The sequence below is a fragment of the Panthera onca genome, chromosome C2, assembly GCF_046562875.1.
Source record: "Panthera onca isolate mPanOnc1 chromosome C2, mPanOnc1 haplotype 2, whole genome shotgun sequence".
NCBI classification, from domain to species: Eukaryota; Metazoa; Chordata; class Mammalia; order Carnivora; family Felidae; genus Panthera; species Panthera onca.
This window is the reverse complement of record NC_138347.1, coordinates 61,178,313-61,197,360: the sequence shown is the minus strand read 5'-3', so window position 1 is coordinate 61,197,360 and position 19,048 is coordinate 61,178,313. Positions and strand designations below refer to the sequence as shown.

At 35.2% G+C, this 19,048-nt stretch overlaps 1 protein-coding gene across 41 annotated transcripts in view; it reads left to right on the top strand.

Moving 5' to 3' along the window:
• The window catches only part of ZBTB20 (zinc finger and BTB domain containing 20), a 785,665-nt gene that overhangs the window by 172,223 nt on the left and 594,394 nt on the right, over positions 1–19,048 (top strand). For 3 of the 41 annotated variants that reach the window (XM_078453021.2, XM_078453027.2, XM_078453024.2), the window contains exon 4: positions 17,429–17,459. The exons of the other annotated variants lie outside the window; for them this stretch is intronic. The gene's annotated coding sequence lies outside the window, so the exon portion shown is untranslated. The remainder of the gene's footprint in view (positions 1–17,428; positions 17,460–19,048) is intronic. 41 annotated transcript variants of the gene reach the window in all.

Genomic DNA, 19,048 nt, shown 5'->3' with positions numbered 1-19,048 from the left:
TTCATTATGTTATAATTGTCTTTTGATAAACGAGTTTTCGTCTTAATAAAACTTAATTTGCCAATCTCTTATTCTATAGTTTTTTTTTATATCCTATTTTAAAAAGAAAAACCTCTGCCTACCACAAGATCATGCAGATATTTTCTGTTGTTATCTTCTAGAAGCTTTATTGTTTGCCATTAGCATTTAGGTCTGAATTTTCCCTGGAATGTATTTTTTGTATTAGGTGTGAAGTTGGGGGTTGGGTATAAAAGATTCATTTAATTTTCTTTCTTTATTTTTTAGTGTAGATGTCTAATTGATCAAGTACCATGTGTTGGAAAGGTGGCTCTTTCCCTAGTTACTTCAGCAGTAAATTTATCATAAATCAAGTGCTTACATAAACAATGGATCTATTTCTGGATGCTCTCTTCTGTTCCCAGAATTTGTCCCATCAGAATTTGTCTTTCCCTCTACCAATAATACATTGCTCATTAGTGTCGATTTAGAAGAAATCTTGAATCTGGTGGTGTAAATCCTTTACATATTTTCTTTCTTTCCTTCTTTCTTTCTTTCTTTCTTCCTTGACATTTAGAAACAATTTTTAATGTTTATTTATTTTGAGAGAGATTGAGAGCAAGCAGGGGAGGTGCAGAAAGAGAGGGAGAGAGAGAATCCTAAGTGGGCTCTGCACTGTCAGCACAGAGACCAGTGCGGGGCTCGACCCCATGAACTGTGAGATCATGACCTGAGCCCAAATCAAGAGTACAATACTTAATCAACTGAGCCACCCAGGTGCCCCTACATATATTCTTCTTTTAGATTGTTTAGGTCATTCTTGGTCCTTTGTGTTTCCATAAAAATTTTAGAATTTGCTTGTTAATATCCACAAAATGGAATTTTCTGAGATTTTGATTGAGATTATATTTTGGGAAAATTGGTATCCAATCTATAAAAACATTACATTTCCTACTTATTTTAGTGTCTTTAATTTCTCTTAGTAATGTTTTGTAGTTTTCTGTGAAGACTTTTATATTTTCTGTTAGATTGATTTCTAGTATTTATTTTTATGTTTTTGTAAATTATATTTTAAGTTTTCTTTTCTTTTTTTTCTGTTTTATTTATTTTCAAGAGAGAGACAGAGACAGAGTGCAAGCAGGGGAGGGGAAGAGAGAGAGGGAGACAAAATCCGAAGTAGGCTCTGAGCTGTCAGCACAGAGCCCAATGCAAACCGTGAGATCATGACCTGAGCTGAAGTCGGTTCTTCAACCAACTGAGCCACCCAGGCTTTAAGTTTCATTTTCTAAATGTCTCTTGCTAGTATATAAGAAAACTATTCATTTATGTATATTAATTCACCTTGTAGCTAGGGATCTTGCTAAATTCACTTATTAATTCTATTAGATTTGTGGCTTCTCTTGGAGTTTTAGTAACACAATCATGTTTTCTGTAAATAATTTCAGTTTTATTTCTACTTCCTTTTCATATAACTTTATTTTAATTTTCCAGCTTTATTGAGATATAATTGACCAATAGCATTGTAGTAGATTAAGGTGTAAAATGTGGTGATTTTTAGCCTTCTATGTTAGAAAATGATTACCACAGCAGGATTAGTTAACACCTCTGATACCTCACATAATTACCACTTCCTTTTTGTGGTAAAAGCATTTAAGAGAAAACTCAGCAACTTTCAAGTATACAATACAGTATTGTTATATTATATCCCCACAGGCTATTTATCTTATAACTGAAGTCTGTGCTCTCTATATACCTTTAATTTTTATTTCTTGTTGCATTAGCTAGCACCTCTCGTACAATATTGAATAAAAAAGCATATTTTCACTAGGTTTTTTGTTTGTTTGTTTTTTTTTTTTTTTTTTTAATTTATTTTTGGGACAGAGAGAGACAGAGCATGAACGGGGGAGGGGCAGAGAGAGAGGGAGACACAGAATCGGAAACAGGCTCCAGGCTCCAAGCCATCAGCCCAGAGCCTGACGCGGGGCTCGAACTCACGGACCGCGAGATCGTGACCTGGCTGAAGTCGGACGCTTAACCGACTGCGCCACCCAGGCGCCCTGTTTGTTTGTTTTTAAATTGTAAATGCCCTTATCAAATTAAAGAAGTTCCTTTTGATTTCTCAGTTTTCTGAGTTGGCTTTCGTGTGTGTGTGTGTGTGTGTGTGTGTGTGTGTGTGTGTGTGTGTGTGCGCGCGTGCGCGCACATGCACACGTTTATTTAAATGATCAAAGGGTTTTTAATTTTATTACATACTTTTCTGTATATATTGAAATCCTTTTTTTTCCTTTAATATGTTAGTTAACATTTAAATTAAATTCATTTATTTTTGAATGTTAATCCATCCTTGAATTTTTGGAATAAACTTAATGTTGATGTGTTATCCTTTTTATAGAGAACTGGGTTGGGTTTGCTAATATTTTCCTTAAGATATTTTTGTCTGTACTCAAAAAAAGAGTTTGGCTTATAATATTATGTTCTTGTCAGGTTTTGGTTGCAGACTATAGTATTTACATAAAACAAGTTAGGAAGTATTCCTCTGTTCCTACCTTTGGGAAAGTTTGTCTATGATTGGTGCTATTTTTTTTTCTTTAGGCGTTAGAAAGAATTTACCTGGCTATTTGGGCCAGAAGTTTTCCCTCTGGAAAGGTTATAAATTAAATATTCAGTTTCTTTCTTTGTGGGAAGATTTTAAATTAAGTATGCAGTTTTTCCATTTCTTCTTGTGTCCATTTTGGTAATATGTGTTTTCACAAGATTTATCCATTTCATCTAATTTTTCAAATTTATTGATATGTTGTTTACCATATCCTCTTATTATCTTCGTAATATCTGCCTTTTCATCTAGGTTTTCAAATTTATCAATGTGAAATTGCTCATCGTATCCTCTTACCTTTGTAATGTCTGTAGTATCTAGAGGAATGCTGCATTTTTCATTTCTGTTAGGGTTATGTGTGCCTATTCCTCTTTGCTTTAAAATCTGTATTTCTAGAGGATGATCACTTTCATTTATCTTAACAAAAAGGAATTTTTGGATTTGTTCATATATTGCCTTATTTCAAAATACTTCAGGTATTTTGTGATTAACATTTTATAATTAATCTTGGGTTTATGGTTAGAGAATATGTGCTATGTGATTTAAATACTTTGATATTTATTGAGACTTGCTTTTTGACCCAGTTTAAGGGAAATTTTGGTAAATGTTCTATATGTGCCTGAATATAATGTGTGTTTTGTAGTTTTGGGTATAGAGTTCTATACATATCAATTAGATTAAATTTGTTAAATCTTGGTGCTCAAAACTTTTATTTCTCTTGATTTTTTACTCTTGTGTTCTATCATTTATTGATATTTATCATTTAAAATATACTATTATGATTGTGGATTTGTCTATTTCTCTTCTTAGTTCTGTCAGTTTTTGCTTTTGAAGGCTATATTATTAGTTGTATACAAAATTAGAATTGTGATCCATCTTAGATAAACTAGAACTTCTGATCATTACTAAATGCTCTTTTTCTACTATATCTTGTCTTGAATTCTACTTAGACTGATGTTATAAGAAAATGGTTGGTAAATTTTTTTTTTGTCCTTTTACTTTCAATTATTCTGTATGTTTATATTTGAGGTGTGTTTCTTGTGGACAGCATATTGTTGTTGTTTTTAACTTGCAGTCTGATGGCATTTGTCTTCCAATTATAATATTTAGTCTATTTACATTAAATACAATTAGTAATATTTGTAGATTTAATTTTATCATCTTACTATATTTTTCCACCTGTTTTATGTTTGCCAATTCTTCTCTCTTAACTTCTGTTACTAGTCAATCTTTTTATTTTATTCCCTCCATTTTACCTTGCTAATTATATATTTTTCATTTTTTAATGGCTATCCAATAAAGTCTACTATAAAATTATACTTTTTATCTCTTTCCAGCAAGGAAATTGCATTTGTTCCTTTCTCACCATTTGTGCTATTGTTGTACTGTATTGTAATACTTCCAAGTGAAATAAGTCAATCAGAGAAAGACAAATGCCATATGATTTTACTAATGTGGATTTTATGAAACAAAACAGATGAACATATGGGAAGGGGGTGGGGAAGAGAACCACAAGAGGCTCTTGACAATAGAGAGCAAACTGAGGGTTGATGGAGGGAGGAAGGTGGGAGATAGGCTAGTGGGTGATGGATATTAAGGAGGGCACTTGTGATGAGCACTGGGTGTTATGTGTAAGTGATGAATCACTAAATTCTACTACTGAAACCAATATTGCACTGTATGCTAACTAACTAAAATTTAAGTTAAAAGGTACTTCCAGGCTCTAATTCTTATAAGAAATTATTGTTATTTTTTCCCTGCCTATATATATTGTTTTACTCTGATATTAGTCTTTTCTGGTATATTTCATTTCTTCCTAAATTTCCATATCACTGTTAGACAATTTTCCTTCTACCTGAAAGATATCCTTTAGCATTCTTTATAGTAAGATTCTATTGGTGATTTTCTTTCCAGTTTTATTTTCCTAAAAATATTTGCTATTTTACTTCATTTTAAAGGATATTCTCATTGGTTATAGAATTCTAGGTTGATAATTACTTTCTTAAAGCTCTTTAAAGTTATTGCTTTGTTCTCTGATTTCCATTGTTTTTCATGAGAGATCAGCTATCAGACTTATAACTCCTTAAAAAGTAATGCATTTTTATTCCTCTGACTTTTTTGAGATTTCTTCTTTAATTATATTTTATTTTAAGCAGATTAAAAAAAAAGAACATCTGTCCTCTTATGTCAGTTTCTTTGTGTTTATCCTGCTTGGGGTAACTTAGATGTTCTTAATTAGATTTGTGGCTTGATATCTTTTCTCAATTTGGGAAAATTCTTGGCCATTATTACTTTGAATTTTACTTCTTCATATGTTCTTTACCCTTTCCTTCTGGAACTATAAACATTTGTATGTTAGACACTTTTTTCCTAACCACGTTTTATTGTCTTTTTTCTGTATTTTTCATTATTTCTCTTTCATATTTTCTTTTCATATTTTCTCTTTCATTATTTCTCTCTGTTTTAGTCTGTTGATTTATTTTCAGGTTCATGATCTCTTCTAATATTTTGTCTAATCTGCATTAGCCACATCTATTGAGTTCTTGATTTCAGTTATTTTTAATTCTAGAGTATCATTTAATTTTTTTATAGATCCCAGTCCTCTGGTAATTCACAATCTTTTCTTCTACTTTTGAAACCACATTAATCACATTACTTAAAAGTTTGTGCCCTATGAGTCTTTTATATTTTTTGAGATTATGTTTATTTTTTTCCCTTGGTTTTTTGTTATCTGATCATACCTCCTGGCTTGTCTGATGATCTTTGCATATAAAAATTAAAAAGGATTTGTGTGATATTGTGCTTTTCCAAGGAGTATTTAATTTTCTTCTTGTGGATAATTAGACTAAAGTTAATTCACCTTGATCTAATCAGGAATTGAGACAATTTGTAGTTGGGTTTCTACCTTTGTGATAGCTAGCCTCTGTCTGTTTGGCCCTTACTCTATAAAAAGCTATTTAGAGGTTGAAATAAAATTCTGGAATAATTCTTATATGGTCCCTAAACTCCAGTTTTTGCCTTCTTGACACCATAAGATCATAAGAACTTGGCATCCAACATTGTTTAATTTTTTAGTGTCCATGTTGATGCTTTCTGCTTGTTTGTTTTTTTGCAGGGGGAGGGGGTTTTCACTACATGAAAAGGAATCTGCAAATGCCTCAAGGGTTAAAAGTGTAAAACAATATAGTTTTCACCTTATTGCATTTACGAACTGTCCAGGAACTTGGCTTCTGATGTCATGGTTATTTTGACAGCTCCCAAGGGCAATTTTTGTTTCCCATCCACTAGAGTACTTAGTGCTCTGATCCAGAGCTTTGTGCTCTGTGTCTCAGCCCAGTGCTACTCAGGATCACTAGATGCTTTAAGTGAAAAAGGGGTAGATATCACAGACAGGATTTAATTTATTGCATTTCTCTTCTTAACAATATCTTGAGTTTTAAGTTAAAAACATTTTGGTTGGTTCCTGGTCCCTTTATCAAACAGTTTTTCAAATTATTTTATTTACCTTGTATAGTTTTTCTCAGCAGGATGGGTGCTTTGATGCAAGCCCCTCTATCATGGTAGAACTGGGGGCCCTCTCAGGATGCTATTTTGGTTAACAGGTTATTTGGGGGTGGGTTGAGTTAACTATCTTGTTACTTTACAAAGTAATATATGAAGATATATTGCACTTTCAAATATATTTATACTCCTCTTTATATGAATTTCTTACATGTATTTGGACCTAACCATTATTTCTTTGGTATTTAAAAGTACAAAAAGAATTTGTTAGTGAAGTTCATTTGACATGTACAAATTGATAAATCTCCATTTGAACACTTACATTAATCTCCCTAGCTAAACCTATACTGTTTTGAAATTTAAAAATCACCAAAAATACCATTACTGTTTTCTAAAATGAAGTTAGTTATACCTGGTACAAAGCAAATCTTCTAGTTATATGCATCCCGAGAATCCAGATAAAAATGGCAGTTTTAGTGGGCTATAATATTCTTCCCCACTTTGTGTTCTAAACCATGATTAATGTTTTCCTTTGTAATAAACTGGTGCCAGTTTCCTTTAACAATGAGTAAAGGGGTCGATAAAGGGAAGTCAATGTCATTTAAAAACTCGCATTCATGTATATCTTGTGGTGAGAGTAGTAAATAACTAGGCATAGAAAATAGTTTTGTAAGTGGGGTATAAATAATTTTTTAAAGAATTTTGACTTATTCACTTTTTTCCTGAAATTTTCTTGTCTCCCTGGATAACGTGATGAATTGGTATAATATAATATTCAATTAGTAAAATCAGCAGCAGCAGATATATCAGTGCTTGTCCTAGTGGATCCACTCCTGGAAACTTGGGTCAAATGAACCAGTTGTAATGACAGTTGAATAGTAAGGACCTGGATAAGCACACCTATTTAAACAGAATGAAGATTTATTTATTGTTATTAACAATCCATTATATTTTATAATCATGAAACCCTCAAAAGTTAAATATTTTCTGAAACAAGAATGAAATATAAGTAAAAGTACCGAGTAATTATTTCAAGGGCTATAGAATCCTTAGATATCTTTTGACTTATCTCCCCTTTGGCCCTGCCGATCAAAGACATATCTTTCAAATTTTTGTCTATATCATAAATTGCTTTGATTTCAAGTGGTTTGTACATAATTTATAAAGACATTGCAAATCATGTATTCTTTTGATTTGAAAGTATTAAAATACAAACCCGGAAGTCAAAGTCAAGTGGCCAGTGACCTAGTTCCAGGTACATGTTGCTGTCACGCAAGGCTCTTATCTTCTCCGGACTCCAATTTCCTCCTTCATTAAATGAGACATTGAAAGCATTTACCTTACTTTCTCAGAGTCATTACAGGGACCGGATTAGAGGTAGTATGTGAAAGTCTTTTCCCGAAGTGAAACTATCACGCAGATGTAGGGGGCTATTATTATTGTTCTCATCATCATTATTGGTGCTGATGATAGTGGATGGCTATAGCACTGCTCAGAAGCATAAAACAGTTTTGAGACAAATTTTCTATAGCTTTTCTAGTGATAAATATGAAGTCTGCCTTCCTATATGTAACTTATTGGTATCTAGTGTATTTTTGTTTTTGTTATTCTATTTGTTTGAAAAAAAATGGCTCCAAATTTGCTCTGTGGATGTTAGGAGATCAAACCAGTAACATGTTTGGATTACTTCTTTGACAGTAACAATGAGTTATAAATTCAGTGAATTTAACAAACTGGGACAGAACTCTATGTTATTAAGAATAGGTCCCCTAAGGTCTCTGAATGCATTTTACTCATTGTTGAGTGGAGAAGCATTAGGCTCCTTTGGAGCAAACTTACCGAATTACAAAGGGGAAATAGTTTGTCCTTGAACCACTATGAAATTCAGGGCATGGATAATAGTCACCCAAGGCCAGTTCTGTAACATAAACATAGAAAATATTAACTCCTTTAAAGGGATATGCATTATATTAATTCATGTAATCATTGAATTAATTACTTAAGGACACAGATCATTAGTTGATGGATTTTAAATGAAAAAAAATGCATGCTTAAGCTGAATAAGAAGATAGGTATGCATTATATCAGAGATGTTATGCAAGTATACCTAGAAAAATCGCTTAATTAGGGAGCATGACAGCAATCTATGAAACCTGTGCTTGTGAGTTCTACCTGGAGAGGGTTTGGCTCACTATAGCAAGGTTCAGGATACTTTTGACAGTCAAAAGAGAGTAAGAAATAAATGGATAATGTCCTCCTTTCTTCATTTATGTGAATTAATCAAATTGTAATCAGACTCTGTCCCTCATGTATATATTAAATAAAATCTGAAAAGCAATGAAACATATTATACTCAAATGGACAGATATTCCAAGGACATGGACATATGGGTTTGGAAATATGTATTTCCTATAAACAATTTCAGAATGCAGGCATGTCTCAGATATATCACGAGTACGGTTCTAGGCCACCACATAAAGCAAATATTGCAATAAAGAGAGCCAAATGAATTTTTTGATTTCCCAGTGCATATAAAAATTATGTTTACACTATATTGTAGTATAGTAAGTGTACAATACATTATGTCTGAGGAGACAATATACATGCCTTAATTAATATTATTTTATTGCTAAAATATGTCAATCTTCATCTGAGCTTTCAGCTAGTTGTAGTCTTTTTGCTGAAAAAGTTCTTGCCTCAGTGTTGATGGCTGCTGACTGATCAGGGTGCTAGCTGCTGAAGGGCTGGGTGGCTGTGGCAATTTCTTAAAATAAGACAACAATGAAGCTTCTGCATCTTACTTTTCGCAAATAATTTCTCTGTAGCATGAAATGCTGTGTAATAGCATTTTACCCAGAGTAGAAGTTTATGTCACATTTTAAATCCTTATTGTTTCAACAGTTTTCTTGGTATCTTTACCAGGAGTAGATCCCATCTCAAATGTTCTTAATGGCATCCAGAATGGTGAATCCTTTGCAGAAGGTTTTCAATTTACTTTGCCCAGATCCACCAGAGGAATCACTATCTATTGCAGCTATAGCCTTACAAAATGTATTTCTTAAACAGTAGGACTTGAAAGTCAAATGACTCATTGATCCATGGGCTGCAAACTGGATACTGTGTTAGCAGGCATGAAAACAACTTTAATCTCACTGTCCATCCCCATCACAGCTCTTAGGTGACCAGGTGCATTCTTAATGAGCGGTATAATTTTGAAAGGAATCTTTGTTTTGTTCTTTGTTTTTGTTTTTTTCTGAGCAGTAGATCTCAACAGTGGGTTTAAAATATTCAGTAAACTATGTTGTAAGCACATGTGCTCTCATCCAAGCTTTGTTGTCCTATTTACAGAGCATAGGCAGAATAGATTCAGCAGAACTCTTAAGGGCTGTAGATTTTTTGGAATGGTAAGTGAGCATTGGCTTGAATTTAAAGTCACCAGCTGTCCTAGACCCTAACAAGAGAGTCAGACTGTTCTTTGAAGCTTTCAGGGATTGACTTCTCCTTTCTAGGTATGAAACTCCTAGATGGTGTCTTCTTCAAATAGAAGGTTGTTTCATCTGCATTGAAAATCTGTTGTTTAATGCAGCCACCTTCATCTATTATCTTAACTAGATCTTCTGGATAACTTGCTGCAGCTTCTACAGCAGCACCTGCTGCTTCACCTTGCACTTTTATGTTAAAGATGAAAAGAGAGCTTCTTTCCTTAAACTTCATGAACCAACTTCATAGTTTCAGACTTTTCTTCTGCAGCTTCCTCACCTCTCTCAGCCTTCCCAGAATTGAAAGTTAGGGCCCTGCTCTGGATTAGGCTTTGGCTTAAAGGAGTGTTGTGGCTGGTTTGATCTTCTATTCAGACCACTGAAACTTTTTCCATATCAGTAATAAGACTGTTTTATTTTTTTATCATTTCTGTGTTCACTGGAGTAGTTTTTCATCATTTCATAAGTATTTATTTATTTTTTAAATTTGCCCTCAAGAACTTTTCCTTTGCATCCAAAATTTGGCCAAGCAAGAGGCCTAACCTTTGGCCTATCTTGGCTTTTGACATGACTTCCTCACTAAACTTAATCATTTCTGTCTTTTGACTTAAAATGAGAGCCATGTGACTCTTCCCTTCACTAGAACATTTAGAGGCTGTCTTGAGGTTATTAATTGGTTTAATTTCAATAATGTTGTGTTTCAGGGAATAGGGAGGCCCAAGGAAAGGGAACAAGATGGGGGAATGGGCAGTGGAGCAGTCAGAACACATACAATCAGAAGACATACAACATTTATCAATTAATTTTGCTGTCTTATATGGGTACAGTTGGTGTTGACCCAAAATGATTATAATAGTAACATCAAAGAGCATTTATCACAGAGCAACAAAAATAATAATTATGAAAAATTTTGAAATCTTGTAAGAATTATCAAAATATGACACACAGACATGAAGGGAGCAAATGCTGTCAGAAAAAAAATGGCACTGATAGATTTGCTCAATGTAGTGTTGCCACAAATTTTCAATTTGTAAAAACTGCAGTATCTGTGAAGCAGAATACAGTGAAGCACAATGAAACAAGGTATGCCTATACAGGGTAAAGCAAACATTTTATCACATTACTCTGTGACCTTTGAGTTACCTGCATAGTTCCCGGCATATGATAACTCTCAGAAAATTGTTCAATTCTAAGTTGAAAAATGAATATGCTAATCAAGTCATGATCTAATATGCTAATTAAGGTGATGATCTCACGGCTCATGAGTTCAAGCCCCACATAGGGCTCTGTGCTGACAGCTCAGAGCCTGGAACCTGCTTTGGATTCTGTGTCTTCCTCTCTCTCTCTGCCCCTCCTCTGCTCACGTTCTGTCTCTGTCTCTCTCAAAAATAAATAAACATTAAAAAAAAAATAGTGTGTTGACTCCATGAAGCCATTTTACGTTTAAGAAAAAAATTACTGTGTTGAATCCAGGAAGCCATTTTCTAGAATTCTTAAAGATAGTATTCATCAAACTTGTATTTGTTTTATTTGTTTTTTTTTTCTATATCTTAATGTTTTTCTTATTTACTTTCCATTATAAATCCTTTAAAATATCATGTTTTTTTCTTTCATTTTTCATACCTCATTCCTCCAAATAAAGATTTCTTTATTAAAGAATAAAATTTGGAAAAATTTAAAAGTCTCAAAGAAAAATATTTATATCACTATATTGGTTCACTTTCTCCCAGTCTTTTCAAAGGTTTTAATTTTAATGATTACACTATGTTGTGTCTAATATTTAAATTTGACTGAAAACATAGGTGGCTTTTCCATTTTAATAGCTACAGCATATTCTACTGAGTAGATATACCATAGTGATTTAATCATTATACTTAGATATTTAAATTGTTTCCAGATTCAGCTATTTTTAAAAAGAATATGATGAGCTTTTTGTGTAGAAAGTTTTGTCCCCTAGTATTTAGTTTGTTTCCTTAGGATAAATTCCTAGATTTGGAATAAAGTCATATGTTTGACCATGACAATGCCCTTTTTAGATCTCTTTTCAAGAGAAGCTGTTCTCGACAGTATGGGTAGTTAGCAGCTTCCAGATGCCATACTTTTAGGTTCACCAAAGCACTCAGGCATCCATGTGCTTACCCTGGGCTGCTCCTAGGCAGTAACCAACCTTATTTGGAGTACTCACTCTTTGCGATGTGAGATTCTTCTGAGGGGCAGTTTTGACTCAAGGATTTCCCACCAACCTGGCTGAGACTTTCTCAGAGCTGCTCTGCGTGCGAAACTCTTCACCCCTCTTTTCTTTTATCGGTGTCATACTTGCCTCACAGCCTCACAATTCTCCTTGGCTAAGTCTCTCACTCTTTATCATTCACAGTCTATTGCCTTAATAAGTATCCTACACACCCAATTGGCATTGGCACCAGAGGACCCAAACCGACACAGCAGATAATCATTATTCACACTCTTGATACAGAGTGCTTGATTTTCCTTCAAAAAACTTTGTACCAGTTTCCATCCTCACTGAAGTGTAATTTTTCAACACTGGATTTTGCTTTCCTTTTTTTTTTTTTTAACTTTCATTGATTTGATAGATGAAATAATGGTATTTCACTTTTTAAATTTGTATTTCCTTCATGAGATTAAATATCTCTTGTTTTTCATTTGAGATCTATTAAAATTTATTCATTTTTTCACTAAAAACTTTTCATATAGTTTATAATGCCTATTTTTAAATACTTCTTTTTGACAGTGTATTTAAATGAGAGTCTCATTCAATACTCATTTACCAGTGGCTGAGGTAAATTAAGAACATGTAACAAATATCATGATCACTGATTACTCAAGGCTAAACTAAGACCATAGATGCTATTTATGATTTTCTAGCAGCAGCAGTAATAGAGAGTCAGGCCTTCTGTAGGTCTCTAGGGAAGGCCTAGTGTTTTAACATTTAACATTTAACATAACTACACTGTGTGTATGTCTGTGCACGTGCATGTGCCTGTGCATGCACACGTGTGAGTATGAGGATGTGTGTAAGTATGTCGAGTTTGCTGGGTGAGAGTTAAGGCTTCACTTTGTTGTCTTATATATTTTTCTGTTAGTAATCTTGCTTTTTTCTTTTGTTTTTCTTCCACTATCTTTCCCCCACCTTTATTTCTAAGATGTCCCTGATCATCCAATCCTTATTAGGTTAAATTATGCACGTGCCAATCTCCGTGTCCCCAAACACACATAGCTAATCGAGGATAAAACCATTTATTGTAAATTTACCTCTAGAATGAATCCTCCTTTCTCTGATTTTGAGGATGGATAGATGCTCATTATGATCTGGTAGACAATTATAACATGCGCATTTAGAGTGTAGGTGGATAGCATAGTTCTCCTTGTTAGGTGTGAAGACTTTTATTTTACTCATTTAAAGACAAAGATTTAAATGTGCTTGTTTAAATTCAACAAGCCCTTAGAGCCATGAGGCCTTGGGGGTAAGAGGTGCTTAAAACCAAATAGCACAGGAGCTGAAGAAGTAATTATATGCCAGAGTGAAGATAGAGCTGAACAAAGAGTGAGCTGATCAGGGAACAGGGGATGGAAAACTGAATTATGTCCCAGGTATCCACAGACCAAGAAAATAGAGTAGGAAATATGCTTCTTCCTACATTTTACCAAGTTTTATAAACGACAGTGCTTTTCAGATGGTTTGCTAATCTGATTTCACCTTTAAAAAATTTTTTTTGCTTTAATTTAAATTTTAACAATCTGAATTGGCAGGGTGTTTTTAGTGAAGAATAGAAAGACTTCATCATATCAAAAATACTCTGAATTTGAGGTGGCAGGAAATAAAAATAATAACATTTCAATGTTCTTATCTCCCTGAAGACCAGCCTGTAAAAGCCACCTTTCCTCCCCCACTCTTCCAAAGGGTGGCATGGTGGGAAAGGGATTTCAGGCATTCTAAGCAGTGAGCTTTACTTCATATTAAAGACTTAAAATGTCTCACATTCCCTAATCGATGAGAATGTGGTGGGGAGGAGGCAGAGAGAATATATTCCTTGTTCCAAATCCTTTCCCAGGAAATCTGGTCTATGGTTTAAGAAATGACTCTAACACTAGGTAGGAGGGCCCTCAAGTGACCATAAACCCACACTGATTGTTTTTTCATTTCTCTTAAAGGTGATGGTTCATTTTTTGATGAAAATAAAAACCATAACTGTAAAAACTGATGTTGACAGGCTCGTCAATTTGACTACAAAAAAAAGGAGGTTGTTTAACATTTTTTTAGAAAAATTTTCTTAAGCTCACTGTGAATATACAAGTATATGTTCTTACCTATGAAAATCCTTTTGAAACTTAAGAAATTGTGAAGTTTTGATGTTAAGAAATACAAATTCCATTTTAGAAAGCAGTGTTGAAGTCTGTTTCTCCATAGCATTATAAAAAGACAAAAAGTTCCAAGTTAGCAAGGGATTTCTGAGCTTCTGAGCAAATAAGGAAGTGCATTTTGCTGTGTTATTTTATTTATTTATTTTACTAAACAGTGTACAAATTAAAGAAGGTGTCAGTATGATACCTTTTTATAGAAGACTAAAAAGAAAAAAAAGAGAATGGAAAGAAGGACCACAGCATGCTTATATCTTGAATGCAGCTCTCGCTTAAGTTACTCTGGAATGGTAAGAAGAGGAGAATAAAAGGACCCCAGTCATTTATTTATTCAATAAATATGTATTAAGCACCCAATGTGTTCCAGGTAGAGAGACTGTAGTCAAAAATTTATAAGACAAATATCTGATTTGGAGGACCTTACATCCAATGGGAGGAAAAGGGGGAATATCAGGAAAGGGGACATGGAACTTTCAATAGAGAGCCAGCTGCCCTGATGGGAGTAAGCGGAGATTTGGGAAGTGATGCACAGCAGGGTTAGAGAAGGCATTCCTGAGGAGGAAATAGCTAAGTTTAGCTAAAGGGTGAAGGGGAGTTTGCCAGGGAAGAGTCTGGCAGATGGGTGAGGAAGAAATGAGTATATGTCAGGGGAGAAAAAAAGTATGTAGAATTTCAGTAATTCAGTGGCTTGATCATATTTGTGTGTTGAGAGAGAGAGAGAGAGAGAGGGAGGGAGAGAGGGAGGGAGGGAGGGAGGGAGGGAGAGATAGAGAGAGAGAGAGAGAGAGAGAGAGAGAGAGAGAGAGAGAGAGAGAGAGATTGGGCAATTACATAAGAGGGGCAGAAGCCCTAAGGCAGAAGGTTTCAGTGACAGAGAGGTGGGTGGGTAAATGATGGATTGAAGTTGGTCCTTTCCTTTGGCATTGGTAGGGAAGGGGGAACAGATGGATATTAGCAGAATTAGTTTGTAAGTAAGCTACCAAAAAAGTTGATCTAATGACCTTTATATTCTCACTAGGATGGGTAGCAGACACTGAATGGACAGAGGGTGTGGTGTTGGATTTCAGGAAGAGGGAAGATTTGAAATAGATATCATATACAAAAGTGGAGAGATGTTGCTTAGGGAAACAGAGGAGGACTGTTCAGCAGCTTTGGGCCCAGCTAAGTGTGGAGGGAGTAGTTACAGTCTGTGCATTTATAAGACCCTCTGTAGCTTCTGAACTCTAGGAGTGGAGAAGGCAGGTGCTCCAGAACTGGTCTTCACCAGTGTCCGCACTCTTTTGTTTCTCCCCACCACTCATATCTTGTCACTGAGGACTTATGGCTGATACTTGTGACTTTCTCCCAGGCTTTTTTTCTGGATGTTGAGCGAATATGTTGGGTAGGCTTCAAGTGCCAAAGAGCTAATGTCACTAGAAGAAGCCTTAAGCAAATAATTGGTGGCAAGTTGTTGGATAAATTAAGACCCTCACCCTTTACATGGGCTAACTGTCAGCATGTTCTGCACTGTTTGCCAAAATGTCCCAGTAAGATTGAGCTCCAATTGACCATAGCAGTAAGCTGCTTAATAAATGTACCCCTTATGGACTTCCTACATGTTTCATTTATGGCTGTGTAACAAACTACCCCCAAACTTAGTTACTTAAAACAATAAGGGTCTATTTCTTATAGCACTGTGGGGTGGCTGGACTTAGCTGGGGTATTCTTCTTTCCTGCCTACTGATACCAGAGGTCACACATGTAACTGCACTTTACTGCAAGCCTGTCAGTCAGGAATATCCATAATGGCTTTACTTACCAAAGTCTGAGGCCTCAGTGCAGTGGCTAGAATAGCTGGAGTCTGTCTGAACCTCTTTCTGTCCGCATGGCTTCTTATCATTCACCAGTCTAGTCAGAGCTTCTTCACATGGTGTCTGCATCTCAAGAAAGCAAAAGAGGAGGCCACCAGGACTCTTCCAGCCTTTGTTCAGAACAGGCACAGTGTGACCTCTGTTGCAATCTATGGTCAAAAGGTCAAAGTCCAACCCTGATTCAAGATGAAGGGAAACAGACTCTGCCCACCCTCTTTAAATATAATTTATTGTCAAATTGGCTAACTACAGTATGTAAAGTATGCTGTTAGTTTTTGGGGTAGATTCCCGTGGTTCATCGCTTACATACAACACCTAGTGCCCATCCCAAGTGCCCTCTTCAATGCCCATCACCCATTTTCCCCTCTCCCCCCAACCCCCTATCCACCTTCAGTTTGTTCTCTGTATTTAAGAGTCTCTTATTAAACTTTGCCTTTTGAAATGAGGGGCAACATTCAACAACAAGGATCTGAGGAACTGTTGATGGTTATCTTTGCTGACAGTCTATTTCCCTTCTCTGCTTCACTTCCTTTATTCCCTACTAGTGTTTCCTGGGGTTGTCTCCCAAATAAACTACTTACACTAAATTTCCCATCTTAGAATCTCAACCAAGAGAGCTTGATAAATGAAGCAAAATCAGAAAGTGAATGGAGGGTATTAACAAAAGAAGAAAGTTATGTGTTATGGGGTTGGGGCTAGGATAGAAAGACAATATAAAAGAGTAGAAAATTTATGAGGCCTAGGGTTTGACAATATCTGTGATATCAAAAAACTAGACATGATAAGTATGGCTTGGAGAGAAGCTTGGAAGGAAAGGAGACTATAGTCATAGATCCAACAGTGATAGAGTGCACCCTGGGGACTCCAAAGAACAGAAACCAGTGGAACAAAAACATGATTTCATTGATCAGCCTCTGTACAGGCTGTTGCCACTATCTTAGCTGTGAGGCTCAGCACTTTTGAAATCAACTCTCTTGGTTGTACATAGGCAAATACTCCTTCAGTTTGTTTTGTTATAGGTGATCCATGACACTAGACCTGGAGAGGAGGTGACCATTAACACAATCAGTGCACAACCCCTGAACAAGGTGACCGAAAACAGCTTGAGGGGACTCTTCTGCCAACCAGAGCTGCAATCCTAAGGAAGTATGCTACCTTTTAGAAGTGGATAATGAACAAAAATAAGATGTATGGGAAAGAACAGGTGTTTCAGAGTCAAATTGGGATGACACATGATGTCACAAAAATAACTTGGCTTTTTGAACTCCACTCCTTTCTTACATCACATGGGATTAATACCTCCTTTGATTGTGATAATTAAATAGCAAAACATTTGCTAAGTGGCTAGCTCAAAACAGAGCTAACTAAATATTGGTTTCCTTTTTTTCATTGTTCCTTCCTCCATCCAAAAAGCAAGATTCACAGGCAAAGTGTAACATACCCTCTCTTTCTACTATTCATAGCTTGTTTCTGAAGAAGCACAACATGAGTGATCTACAATATGGTACCGAGGTGGCCTCAACAGGTCACTGTGTCTCTCTTAGGTCTTGTTCACTATGAAGCAGTGACTAGGAGGACTCTAACTAGTGGCAAGTGCCCAATCTGAGGAATTTTTTTTTTTTTTTTTTTAGTTTGAATGGAGTGCAAGAGGATTCATTTGTAGTAAGTAGCCACACAATCTGCTTGGATGGTATTTGGCATTCATATGGATATTGGCAAGAAATAAGCTTCATCTGAACTCTGTTGCGCTCTTATTCATTTTGTTAAAACTGATATTCAAAATATCACAGTGATATTCAAGTAAGGATAAGGGAAATTCTCATCACTTGATTTATGTTTGTAGATTTTTGTGAATTGTAAATTAAACTTGCAAGCTCTTGGCTAAAGTATTTGCCTCTTCATTTCAAAGGAAGGAGTTAAAATTCTGATTCTTATCATTAGTGTGATTATAGATTAATTTGTTCTTACTGTCCTTTCAAAACAAAATGAAGACCAGTGATATTTGAGTCCAACCATTTCACATTTAAATAGAATTATTTAGAAAGGATGCAACTGAATTGCACATATGACCTATATAAATAGCCTTTTAGGGAATAGAAACTTGTAAACAGGAACTTGAAGGTAATTTTGTCCTCGTCTTCAGGTTTAATTTAGCCTGCCAGAATTTGTAAACTGATAAAAACCTGTTACTTGTTCATATAATTTCTGCTTATATTGACATGGTCATGAGGCGGAAAACTTGACAAACTCAAAATTTCTTCTTCTATGGTTTTGCTCATATTTCCTTAACTTGGAAGAATCTTGTTCGCATAACAGAAAACTTACTTCACTTCTATCCTTTCTCAACTCCCAGCTGCACAGAATCATCCTTGGGTCCTTTCAGGATAGGAATATAGGAATTTTATTTTCCAAGTTGCCACCTGTCAGATCTTCAACTAATTGCTGGTCTTCTAGGTCCACAGCTCTGCCTGTTTCTCCAGGCTCCTCTAGCAATCCCCCTATTTCCAGCTTCACTAGCTAACTCTGAGTGTCCTTCAGGCTATCTGGTTGGCCACCTCCTGCAGTGTGATCCTCATCCCCACTTGTTTAGTTCTCTGCTGGGAGCAAAGCCTGAAGCACAGGGTTCTCTGTTTTCCTCCTTCATTGTATTTACCTTTTCTTGCTATGCACTATTCTTATTTATGTCTGGATGCCTTCTAGTATGCATTGCTTCTGATAAATTATAAACTCCCTAAAGGCAGGCATAAAATTCTTTCTTATATGTATGTGTGAACAGCGAACAGTATAGCACCTTGTACCAACCAGGTGTGTAATGCATATTTGTTAAGGTTATTTGAATGAATGTAATTCAGGCAGTTCTCAAGAACATTGCACTGCTTATAACACTTTTTGGTTCTAAGCAGAGTGTTTTTTTTTTTAACTTATTTATTTAAATTCAAGTTAGCTAATATACAGTGTGCTATTGGTTTTAGGACTAGAACCCAGTGATTCATCACTTACATATAACACGTAGCGCTCATCACAAGTAAGCAGTTTTTATAAGGAGATACATCTAAAGTTCTCAGAATCTTAATATTGTAACATCATTTCTTTGAAATTCATAATAAATGTCCAATTGCTTAATCTTCACATTTAAAATTATGTTAACACACCGTTCACGAAATTATCCCACTCACCTGAAGTACTGATGTAAATACAGTTCTTATCTTTGGAGACATGGCAACTTCAGATGTCAGTTGATGATTTACTAG